Source organism: Myotis lucifugus, unplaced genomic scaffold, assembly GCF_000147115.1.
Source record: "Myotis lucifugus unplaced genomic scaffold, Myoluc2.0 scaffold_84, whole genome shotgun sequence".
Classification (NCBI taxonomy): domain Eukaryota; kingdom Metazoa; phylum Chordata; class Mammalia; order Chiroptera; family Vespertilionidae; genus Myotis; species Myotis lucifugus.
Genome location: NW_005871132.1, coordinates 4,462,719 through 4,475,075, shown reverse-complemented (window position 1 = coordinate 4,475,075; position 12,357 = coordinate 4,462,719).

Below are 12,357 nucleotides of genomic sequence, written 5' to 3'. Positions count from 1 at the left end.
AACTGGGAGATTAGTCAAATGTGTGGTCTCATTTCAAATCAAGAAAATTGAATATTCTCTCTAGAGCTAGGTGACCTGATCAAATATGTTAGAGATTACTTAGGTAGCTCATGATTTCCATGTGTACTTAGCCTTATAGTTATGCCTTGACTGACTCTTTAAAAAACAACTTGCATAGTTGAAAATGAACATTGAAGAATAAAGAAGTAAAAAAGTGCTTGCTCATTATAGGGGCAGAATTTTCTGAAGAAGCCTAAACAATCCCAGAGCATTATGTGGGGGAGGAAACCCAAAATGTTAGTAAGAGGTTTAAGCAAAGAGTTCCCAGCTTCTAAATGCAGTGGCCAGCCAGCTGAGGGCCACCCTGTGAAAGGGGAGAGGATTGGTCTAGGAGAATTTGGGGGTCTCCTGGGGCACTAGGACAGGACAGCAAATCCACTGGCACTTAAAGGTAATTGCTGTAGATTGACTGATTTTCTTTTCCCATTTCATTTTTTAAAACGAATAAGCAAAATCTGTCTCCTAATTAAAATTCCTCAGTGGCTTCTCACTGTCTTGAAGATTAGCATCAATTTCTTTAAATGGCTTGCAAAGTCCTTGGTGCTGTGGTCCCTGCTTACCCCCAACTTCACAGCTCTCTGCCTACACTCTGCTCCGCACCAATAGGGCATCACTCTCCATTCCCAGAAAAGACCCATTCTCCCCTCTGAACTTCTGCACATGCTCTCTCTTCCCTGTCCTACTTCATGTCTCAACTATCACTTCTGTCAGCAAGCCTTTCCTGACCTCTCAAATATGGATTAGGTGTCCCTTTTAAATGCTCCCAATAGCAACACCTCTTTCATAATCCTCACCTTGCTTCTCCGTGGCTGCTTTTCCTCTCCCCTGCCAACTTTTGAGGTCTGGCGCTGTGATTCTCAGTGCCTGGCCTGGATAAGCCTGAAATACTGCTAGTTCTTTTATATCCATTTTCCCCTTCCTGACCAAAGAGAATCCTGATTTTGTCTAGAGTGGCAGTGTGCCCAGCTTCCTTTGCAGCTCCAGATAGCAGTGAGGCAGTTTTGGCTCAAGAGAGATGAGCAGAAGACTGCTGGAGCATTTCTGAGAAACTTACTTTCCTGATAAACACATTGTCCTTTTCTCCTCCTTTCTACCTGGGTTATGGTTAGGGTGGCTAGAACTGACAAGGGTGGGGACTACTTGCCTGTGGGGTGACAAACTCAAAGATAACACAGTAAGGATGCTGAACAGAAAAAGAGACTGGATCTTTTTAGAATTTATTTATTTATTTAAAAATATTTTTATTGATTTCATAGAGTCCAGAGGTTCTCAACCTGTGGGTTGCAACCCCTTTGGCGGTCGAACGACCCTTTCACAGGGGTTGCCTAAGACCATCCTGCATATCAGATATTTACATTACGATTCACAACAGTAGCAAAATTACAGTTATGAAGTAGCAACGAAAATAATTTTATGGTTGGGGTCACAACATGAGGAACTGTATTTAAAGGGCCAGGAGGTTGAAAACCACTGTCATAGAGGAAGAGAGAAGGAGAGAGAAATAGAAACATCAATGATGAGAGCAAACCATTGATTGGCTGCCTCCTGCACGCCCCCTACTGGGAATTGTGCCTGCAACCTGGGCACGTGCCCTGGCTGGAAATCCAACCAACCTCCTGGTTCATAGGTCGATGCTCAACCACTGAGCCATGCCAGCCGGGCTGTTTTATTTTTTTGGTGAGGTTTGGGCCTGGCCAGTTCTCTGAAGTCACCGCCTGCTATAAGATGCTGGATTTCCAAATTCCTGAAATGAGTCAACCTTGGTTGCTAAGTTGAGGTGCTCAAGAGGAGCTGTTTCGGCATGCACAGGGTAAATGAAGAATGTCAGGATTTTGAATGAACATGTTTGTTGTTTGTAAACGCGTGCTTCTAAAGTGCCAGCAGATCTTGGAAAGGTGGCTGGTCCTCCTGACATCTTGTTCACATGCAAAACTTCTTTAACCAGAGGACAAAACAGAAAATGCAGCCCTGCCCCTGTCTATAACAGCAACATTTGGTAATGTGCAGAAATGGGGCCCCTCCAGACCTGCTGGGAAGAACTGGGGGTGGGGCTCTGCACTCTGAGTTTTTAAAGCTCCAGCATTTTCTGATGCGCCCTTTCTGAAAAAGTTTGAGGATTGCTGTTCTAGAATCACTGTTTTCCACATGAGTTAGTGGGATGTCCCTAAATGTTGATTTGCAGCCAGGGCTAGCAGGCTAGGCATACTTTAATTTAAAATATCACTTTCAAATATTAGTGCCTTTCTGGGTACCCTCCATTAGGAATCAGGAGATATGAGGATGCACCCCATGAGACAGGGAAAGAAAGGAAAATTCTGGTGGGGTGGGGCAGGGCTTGGGCAGGAGGGGACAGGGGAGGAGGGAGAAGAAGAGGGACCAGGAGGCTGTTGGACCTCACAATCCATCTGTTTGGAGACATCTTGCTGTTTCGGAGCCCAGGAGACTGAATCCTAAACAGCATTGTGGGTTGCCTTTCCAGCCCCAGACTGTGTCACCAAACTTGTTATTAAGTGAGGGCAGGGGTTTTTATTTGTTCATTCAGGGATGTAATAGGAGTGGTTAACCTATTTGGTTAAGTCTCTATATTTAAAATTCTATTAAATACAGCCCCATAGGTGATGCACTGTTCAAATATTTATTCAATGAATGAAGAGTATACTGTTACTAATAACTTGTATTCTCAGTGCTTACTACAAATTAGGCACCATTCTAAGTACTTTATATGAGACTAGTGGCCCAGTGCATGAATTAGTGCACATTGAAAGGAAAATTAATTAGAAGAAATATTTTAATATCGCTATTTGCCCTTTCTCTATAATAGAAGTGTCAGAGATGAAAGAAAATTAGTAAAATGTACATGAAAATAATATATAAATTGATTAATAAAAAAACAATAACAACATGATATAGCAATGAGTATTTTCCATGAAACTTTTACTGTCAGAATCGTCATTTATCATTAATTTTTAAAAATATGCCAGATATTCTGGAAAACTTATATCATTTGGACAAACTTTGCCTTTACCACAACATTGAGCAAATTTTCCATTAGATGGTTTTTCATTAGAGAAATTTAGGGATAGGCAAAATTGACATGTAACAGTCATTCCATCACAACTGCGTTTGGTAATTGCATCCTCATTTACCTCATTTTTGCTATGAAGGCAGTTCCTACCAGTATTGGTAGTACTTGTTTGTAGAGAGCGGCTATAGAGTTAAGCCTCGGACTGACCTGTGGCAGGGCGACAAACAAGTCCCAGCTTGGAGGGCAGAGCCCTCTTAGCATAATTAAGCTTGACCTTATAGTCCTCCCTTGCTCCTTCCTGGGTAGCTAATGGGCTGTGGGAGGTGCAGCAAGTGCTGCCAAAACAAGGTGAAACTCACAAGAACAGTGTAATCATGTTGACCACTACTATTGTTTTGCTTTGTGTGCTCTGACTATAAAATAAAGACTCGGTTTGCAGGCCGTGGTGCTGTCTCTCCATTAGAGAAGCAGCATCCCACCGAGCCCCAGCTGTATTTTCTTGTCTGTCTTCTTTAATCCTTCACCACCCCTCCTCAGGCTCGTCGAACCTGCCCGTGCTGGACGTGGCACACTTGTTGATGACTGTTCTTCAGACATATTCTGTCAATGACATTGCTTTCTTCTGGCTTCAGTGGTACGGTGTGCCAATAGTTGGTCTTCAGACATAGTCTGTCGACAGTTTTGTATTCAGAATGTCAACAAAAATGTGACGTCATTACCTGGCGCCCACAGCCACTGTATGCAGGCTGGGCTGGGCTGGGCTGTGGGCTGCATTTTGCGCCATGGCAGCATTGGCTGCAATTTGGTGGGCTGTCACTCCAGGGTGGTGGCACAGCCTGTGTTTCACTTGGGGAGAGTTGAGTGTTGCTTTGTCGGTGCCAGGTCCGCGGTGCCGTTTCTCTGTAAATGGCCAGTGTGCATCACGGCAGCTCCTGTGTTGAGCGTCTGCCCGTTGGTGGTCAGTGCACATCATAGCGACAGGTTGGACACTGGGAAGGACACTTAGCATATTAGCCATTTATATATATAGACTAGAGGCCTGGTGCACAAAAATGTGTGCACTCTGGGGGGTCCGTCAGCCTGTCCTGTGCCCTCTTGCAGTCTGGGACCCTTCGGGGGATGACCACCTGCTGGTTTAGGCTTGCTCCCTGGGGATTAGGCCTAAGCTGGCAGTCAGACATCCCTCTGGCAGCCCAGGAGCCCTCGGGGGATGTCCACTTGCCAGTGGGGAACAGGCCTAAGCTGCAGTCGGACATCCTTAGTGCTGCTGAGGAGGCAGGAGAGGCTCCCACCACCACCGCTGTACTGGCAGCCATCAGCCTGGCTTGTGGCTGAGCAGAGCTCCCCCTGTGGGAGCGCACTGACCACCAGGGGGCAGCTCCAGCATTGAGCGTCTGCCCCCTGGTGGTCAGTGTGTGTCATAGTGACCAGTCATTCTCAGTCTTTCTGCTGTTAGGGTCAGTTTTCATATTACCCTTTTATTATATAGGATGGGAAATGAACCTTGGAAGATTCTAATAGGGAAAGGCTAGAGAAGATCAGAACTTCTATGAAGGAACAGCCAGAAGTATGTGCAGGAATTTTGGAGGAAAGCCATATCATTTCCCTAAAAAGGAAGGCTTGTCATTAATAGCCAGCTCATCCAGGACCTGTCCATTACTTGGTTCCTAAGGACTGAGGTCAGATCTCAGTGAAACATGTTAACATACAAATGCAGTTCTCTTTTTGCTCAATTGTTCAACCCACATTGACTCTCTCTCTCCCACTGATCAATCATGCCTTACTTTTCTGAGGACAAAGTATTCCTGACTATCTGTCCATCCATCCATCAAACCATCCATATACTTGTCACATGGATCAGATACCTGCCACCCCAGAGCCCTCTTTTAGGACAAACTTTGGCCCACAGCTGCTACTGAAAGAGCAGCCACTGAAAGCCCATTTCACACTATGCTGATTGGTCAGGGTTGGGCAGTTGGCCCAACACAGCCAAAGATTAAGTTGGCCAGTGTCCTGTGACATGTCCTGAGCAAAAAGGTTCTCTAGGCAATAAAAATCTTCCAGGCTTTCAATGTTATCTCTAATAAGGGTTTAATCTCCAACATTTACAGGGAACTCATGCAACTTAACAAAAGGAAGATAAACAATCCAATCAAAAAATGGGCAACGGACCTAAATAGATACTTTTTGAAAGAGGACATACAGAAGGCTGAGAGACATATGAAAACATGCTCAAAGTCACTAATTATCCAAAAGATGCAAATCAAAATGACAATGAGGTACCATCTCATACCTGTCAGAATGGCTATCATCAACAAATCAACAAATGACAAGTGCTGGTGAGGATGCAGAGAAAAAGGGATCCTCATGCACTGCTGTTGGGAATGCAGACTGGTGCAGCCACTGTGGGGAACAGTATAGAGTTTTCTGAAAAAACTAAACATGGAATTCCCATTTGACGCAGTGATCCCACTTCTAGGAACATATCCCAAGAAACACCAATCAGAAAGGATATATGCACCCCTATGTTCATAGCAGCACAATTCACCATAGCTAAGATTTGGAAACAGCCTAAGTGCCATCAGCAGATGAGTGGATTAAAAAACTGTGGTACATCTACACAATGGAATACTACACTGCTGTAAAAAGGAAGGAACTCCTACCATTTGCAACAGCATGGATAGAACTGGAGAGCACTATGCTAAGTGAAATAAGTCAATCAGAGAAAGATAAATATCACATGATCTCACTCATTTGTGGAATATAATGAACAACATAAACTGATGAACAAAAACAGATCCAGAAACAGAGAAGCATCAATCAGATCATCAAACCTCAGAGGGAAGGCAGGAGAGGGTGGGGGTAAGGGGGAAAGATCAACCAAAGGACTTATATGCATGCATATAAGCATAACCAATGGACACAGACACTAGGGGGGTGAGGGCACGAGCAGAGGGGGGTAGGGGGAGCAGTGGGGGAATAAGGACACATATGTAATACCTTAATCAATAAAGAAAAAAATCTTCCAGGCTTTGAACTGGGCAATACGGAGAGAATGATGTAGTTAGCAGTGAGAGGTGAGGCTTGCAGGAAAGTGGTGATAAGGTACAATAGAGGCTATGGCAGCCCAATGTTTTGAGAAAGCAGGAGTTGTGAGGATGCACCCGACAAGGCAGAGAAAAGTCATGCAGAATAGAAGAGACAATGCCAGTTGGAGCTGGCGGGAAAGTGGACAGAGACAGAGATGCAGACAGCTGTTTGGGGAATAGCTGAGACCCACTGATAATGGAGCCCGGGGTGAACACCCACCAGCACAGTTCCTCAGGTTCCTAGAGTGGCCTTGGGTTCTGGTTCTGGCTGTGAGACCCAGTTCTGCACAGGTCCCTCTTCTCTATGAGGCCTGACTGTCATTTCCTAGATTCCCAAGCAGGTGCATCTTGATGATCAATCCATGCATTACACAAAATAAATTATGTCCTCTTGAACCAAAGGAGCCTCTTAAGAACATTCGGGTGGCCAAGCAATATCTCCATGTTTAAATATTCCCCTGACATTAGAACATTCTTTCCTCATCCAACACTTTATCATACTGTTTAGAGCACCGGGGATGTGCTTGGTTAACTTCCTAGGCACCTTCACTGTGTCTGAACTTCAGGTTCCAACCAAGGAAGCCTCAGAAGAGTCTCTGGCCTTTTCCTAAGTAAGAACACAGGCAGAAATGATTGATTCACTCCTTACATAAGTGAAGAAACCCGTTTCCCAGGAGTTGCCTATAACCCTGGGAAGAATTATGCCCTCTGAGTTTTCATTTGGCCCAATTCCAGTCATTTAAGCACAGACTCTGTGGATGAGAATTCCGGAGGTGCTGGGTAGACAGCTAGGGTTGAGTTCCTCACCTTGCGAGGCAAGAGCACATTCTCTCTCTCTCTGGGTTAGACCAAATAATTTATGCAACAGAGTAAAAATTCTCGATCCCAGATTCAACTTCAAATTTGATGGTAAAAATGTTTTAGCAATGTAATTTTTTCTTTAGTTGCAATGGTATATTTAAGGGAAGTTAGGTCTTTTGGGGAGAAAGTTGCTCCTTTATTTGGATAAGCCCTAAATGGCCAACTAATTTTTGAACACTTTTTTCATTAATAGTTTATCCAGTTGTAGGCCTATTTTCTCTTTCTTACTCTGGGAATCCCAACAATTCTTGGAGAATAAGTCTAGTAATTGTTCAAATAATATTACCTTATTCTTTAAAACAAGCCACTCCCTTTTAAAAAGCCATCTCCTAGGTTAAAATGGTTTTTAAACTATTTTAGTTTTTCACTTTTTAAAAAATTTGTAATTTGTCATGATATATGTTAAACATAGATCCAAATGATTGTTTCCCTCAAAGTGTAAATTTTCAACAGAATTTAGGAAATAAAAAATTATTTTTGCCCTGTTTTTATTTAACCTGGCTTGAACAGATTCGGGTTACACTTTCTGACCTTTTCCCTTTTTCTTTTCTTTTTCTTTTTCTGTTCTCATTATCTATTCTGTTTTCATCTACTCTCAGTGAAATATTTTATACTAAACTTTTAACTTTGAAATATATTTTCAATTTCATTACAAGGGCAAATATTTCCATTAAGCTCTTTCTTTTTTCCTTTAAATAACAGTAGTACTCAAGCCAGCTGACACTAGGATCACCTGGACTCTTTCCCAGAGATTCTCATTTAATCGGTCTGCAGTGGGACCTCAACCTGGATTTTTAAAATTTTTTTTAATTAAGTAATTCTAATATGTAGGCAAGATTAAGAATCACTGAACACATTATTAAATCTTCTTTCCTATTTATTGTTATTTATTATTATGTTTGCTTTAATATGAACTCTACCTAACCAGCAACAATATTTGTTTATCCATTTATTCAAGCCGTTTATTTCTGAGAGTGAGGTGCTGTCATTGTCTTTGCATAGGTTCTGTATGTTCCTTGTTAGATTAACTAGAGGCCTGGTGCACAAAAATTTGTGCATTTAGGAGGGCCCCTCAGCCCAGCCTGTGCCCTCTCTCAGTCTGGGACTCCTCAGGGAATGACCACCTGCTGGCTTAGGCCCGCTCCCAGGGGATTGGGAATAAGCTGGCAGTCAGACATCCCTCTGTCAGCCTGGGAGCCCTCGGGGGATGTTCTCTTGCAAGCGGGGAGCAGGCCTAAGCTGCAGTCGGACATCCTTAGTGCTGCTGAGGAGGCAGGAGAGGCTCCCACCACCACCGCTGTACTGGCAGCCGTCAGCCAGGCTTGTGGCTGAGCAGAGCTCCCCCTGTGGGAGTGCACTGACCACCAGGGGGCAGCTCCTGCATTGAGCATCTGCCCCCTGGTGATCATTGTGTGTCATAGTGACCAGTGATTCCCAGTCGCTCTGCTGTTAGGGTCAATTTGCATATTACCCTTTTATTATATAGGATAGAGGCCTGGTACATGGGTGGGTGCCGGCTGGTTTGCCCTGAAGGGTGTCCCGGATCAGGGGGGGGGGTCCTGCTGGGGTGCCTGGCCAGCCTGGGTGAGTGGCTGATGGCTGTTTGCAGGCTGGCCACAGCCCCTTCAGGGTGGGGGTCCCCGCTGGGGTGCCTGGCCAACCTGGGTGAGGGGCTAATGGCTGTTTGCAGGCTGGCCACAGCCCCCTTCAGAGTAGGGGTCTCCGCTGGGGTACCTGGCCAGCCTTGATGAGGGGCTGATGGCTGTTTACAGGCTAGCCACAGCCCCCAGCCACCCAAGCTCCCAGTGGAGGCTGGCTGGAAGCAGGTATCTGGGATTTATTTAGTTTCTATAATTAAAACTGTGTTGCCTGTTGTGGAGGCCACAGCTGGCCAGAGCAGGCGGGAAGCTTGGCTTTCTCCATCGCCAGGACAACCAAGCCTCCTGCTTGCTCCAGCTCCATGGCTGCCAGCTGCTATCTTGGTTGGGTTAATTTGCATATAGTCGCTCTGATTGGCTGGTGAGCGTGGCTTGCGCATAGCGAAGGTATGGTCAATTAGCATCTTTGTCTTTTATTAGTGTAGATTATTTTTTTTTTTATTTTTTTAAAAAATATATTTTATTGATTTTTTACAGAGAGGAAGGGAGAGAGATAGAGAGTTAGAAACATCGATGAGAGAGAAACATCGACCAGCTGCCTCCTGCACATCTCCCACTGGGGATGTGCCCGCAACCCAGGTATATGCCCTTGACCGGAATCGAACCTGGGACCCCTCAGTCCGCAGGCCGACGCTCCATCCACCGAGCCAAACCGGTTTCGGCTATTAGTGTAGATTATTATTTTTTTAAATATTTTTTTGATTTCAGAGAGGAAGGGAGAGGGAGAGAGAGAAAATCATTGATAGGCTGCCTCCTGCATGCCCCACACTGGGGATAGAGCCCACAACCTAGGCATGTGCCCTGATGGGGAATTGAACTGTGACCTTCTGGTTCATCCATGACCTTCTGATTCATAGATCAAAGCTCAACCACTGAGCCATGCCAGCTGGGTGGGAGATGTTATTAGGGCATCTTTAAAACAGTTTCTTCTTTTCTTTTCCCTCCCCTTTATCCCTCCTTTCTCTTTCCCCTCTCTTCCACTTCTACTTCCCCTCTCCTTCCTACACAATTCAGTCCCAAAATCTATGTAACTGGCATAAGGATAGATATGTAGATTAATGGAATAGCATTGAGAGTCCAGACATGAATTCATGTGCCTGTAATCAACTGGTTTTGACAAGGGAGCCAACACCATTCAATGTAGGAAAGAAGTCTTTTCAGCAAATGGTGCTGGAACAACTATATAGCCACATGCAAAAGAATGATGTTGTATCCTTACCTCTAACTATTGAAAAAGATGAACAAAATGTGTGTAGGATTTCTATGCCAACAACTACAAAATATTGGTGAAAGGAATAAAAGAAAACCTAAATAAATGAGAGACATATTGTGTACATGGATTGAAAAACTTAACCTAGTAACAATATAGATTTTCTCCAACTTGATCTATAAGATTAACTTAAATTCTTATAAAAATTCTAGCAATTTATTTGTAAATATAGATAAGCTTATTCTAAATTTGCATGGAAAGGCAAAGGGCATGCAATAGCTAAAATAATTCTGAAAAAAAGTGGGAGAGGTCATTCTACATGCTGAGACTTACTATATAGCTACAGTAATCAAGACTGTGTGGTACTGGTGGAGGATAGATACATAAATCAATGATCAGAACAGAGAATGAGAAATAGATCCATACGAATAGGCCCAGGAGATTTTTGATAATGGAACATAAGTTATTCAAGGAGGAAGGATAGCCTTTTCACAAATAATGCTGCAGCAATTAGACATCCATAGGCAAAAACAAAAAACAAAAAAAACAAACCTTGACTTAAAAATTAATTTAAAAAAGACCAAAGACCTATATTCCATATATATGTAAGCTAAAACTACACAACTCATAGTAGAAAATATAGGCATAAGTCATCATGAGCTTGGATTTGGCAAAGGATCCTTAGACCTGACACCAAAAGCATGAGCAACAAAAGAGAAAATGTATAATTTGGACTTCATTAAAATTAAAAATATTTGTTTTTCAAAGGATACTATTAAGAAGTGAAAGACAATCACAAAATATGAGAAAATATTTGTAAATTACAAATCTGATAAGGGACTTGTATCTAAAATATGCAAAGAACTCTCAACTCAATAAAGAAAGACAAATAGCCCAATAAAATAAGGACAAAGATTCTTAAGAGACATTTCTCAAAGGAAGATATGCAAATATATAATAAGCTCATGCCAAGATACTTGACATCATATCTTATTAGGGAAATGCAAATTAAAACCACAATTAAATAACACTCCACACCCACTAGGATGACTAGACTAAAAAAAAGTCAGGTAATGTAAAAGAAGGTGAAGAGAGTAGCCAGAGAACATATATACATAGCCCAGACAGCAGTGTGGTGAAGGACGGGGGAGGGTTGGCGGGGGTTGGGTGGAGGTGGGCAAAGGGTGGGGGGGAAATGGGAAATCTTTAATAGTGTCAAGAACAATAAAAGTCAGATAATAACAAATGTTGATAAGGATGTGAGGAAATCCAAACCCTTATACACTGCTGGCGGGAATGTAAAATGGTGCAGTTGCTTTGGAAAACAGTCTATAAATCCCTTGAACAATTGAACATAGAGTTACCATAGGAACTAAGAAAGCTGGAAACTTATGTGTACACAAAAACTTGTACATAAATATATATATAGCAGCCTTGTCCATAATAGTCAAAAGGTGAAGGCAACTCAAATATGCACCAACTGATCAATATATAATAAAAATGTAGAATATCCACAAAATGGAATATCATTTGTCCTTGAAATAGAATAAAATATTGGCACATGCTACAATATGGGCTTTGAAAACATGCTGCTAAATGAAAGAAGCCAGTTACAAAAGACCACATATTGTGTGATTCCACATATATGAAATGTCTAAAATAGGCAAATCTATAGAGGCAGAAAGTAAATGAGTGGCTACTTAGGCTGTGGACATGGAGGAGGATGGGAGATGAGAGCTAAAGGGTATGAAGTTTCTTTTTGAGGTGATGAAAATGTCCTAAAATTGGCTGTGATGATTGTTGTACATATTTTGAATATACCCAAAATCATTGAATTGTATACTTTTATTGGCAAGTTGTATGGTATGCAAATTATACCTCAATAAAGGTGGTAGAAAAGAGAAAATGGCAATTAAATGAAACACATGGCTTTGAACTAGATCTTCTATAATAATAAAAGCATAATATGCTAATTAGACCAGACGGCTGAACAGCAGAACTACCGTCCAGACAACCTTTCAGATGACCTTCTGGACGAAGCCGGGGCTGAGAGGGCCAAGCCCCTTGCATGAATTTCATGCATCAGGCCTCTAGTTTTGCAATAAAAGGCACTTTGGGGACGACTAGGGAAATTTGAATGTTATCTGGTGATAAGATGCAAGTAAATGGATCAGTGTTAATTTCCTGATTTTGGTGGTTGTATATCAGTTATTCAGGAGACTACACTAGTTTGTAGGAAATGCAAAATAAAGTAGTTTTGGTGATGGGGCATCATTATAGGTAACTTACTCTCAAATGTCCAGGAAAAAAGTTTTTTTGTAACTTGTCTATAAGTTTGAGATTGCTTCAAAATATAAATGTTTTGTAAAATACCTGATTTAAATTTGAAATGTGAGAGTGGAGATGGTTTGTCAGATCCTCAGCAACCAGACGGCAGGGATGGCTCATGGTGGG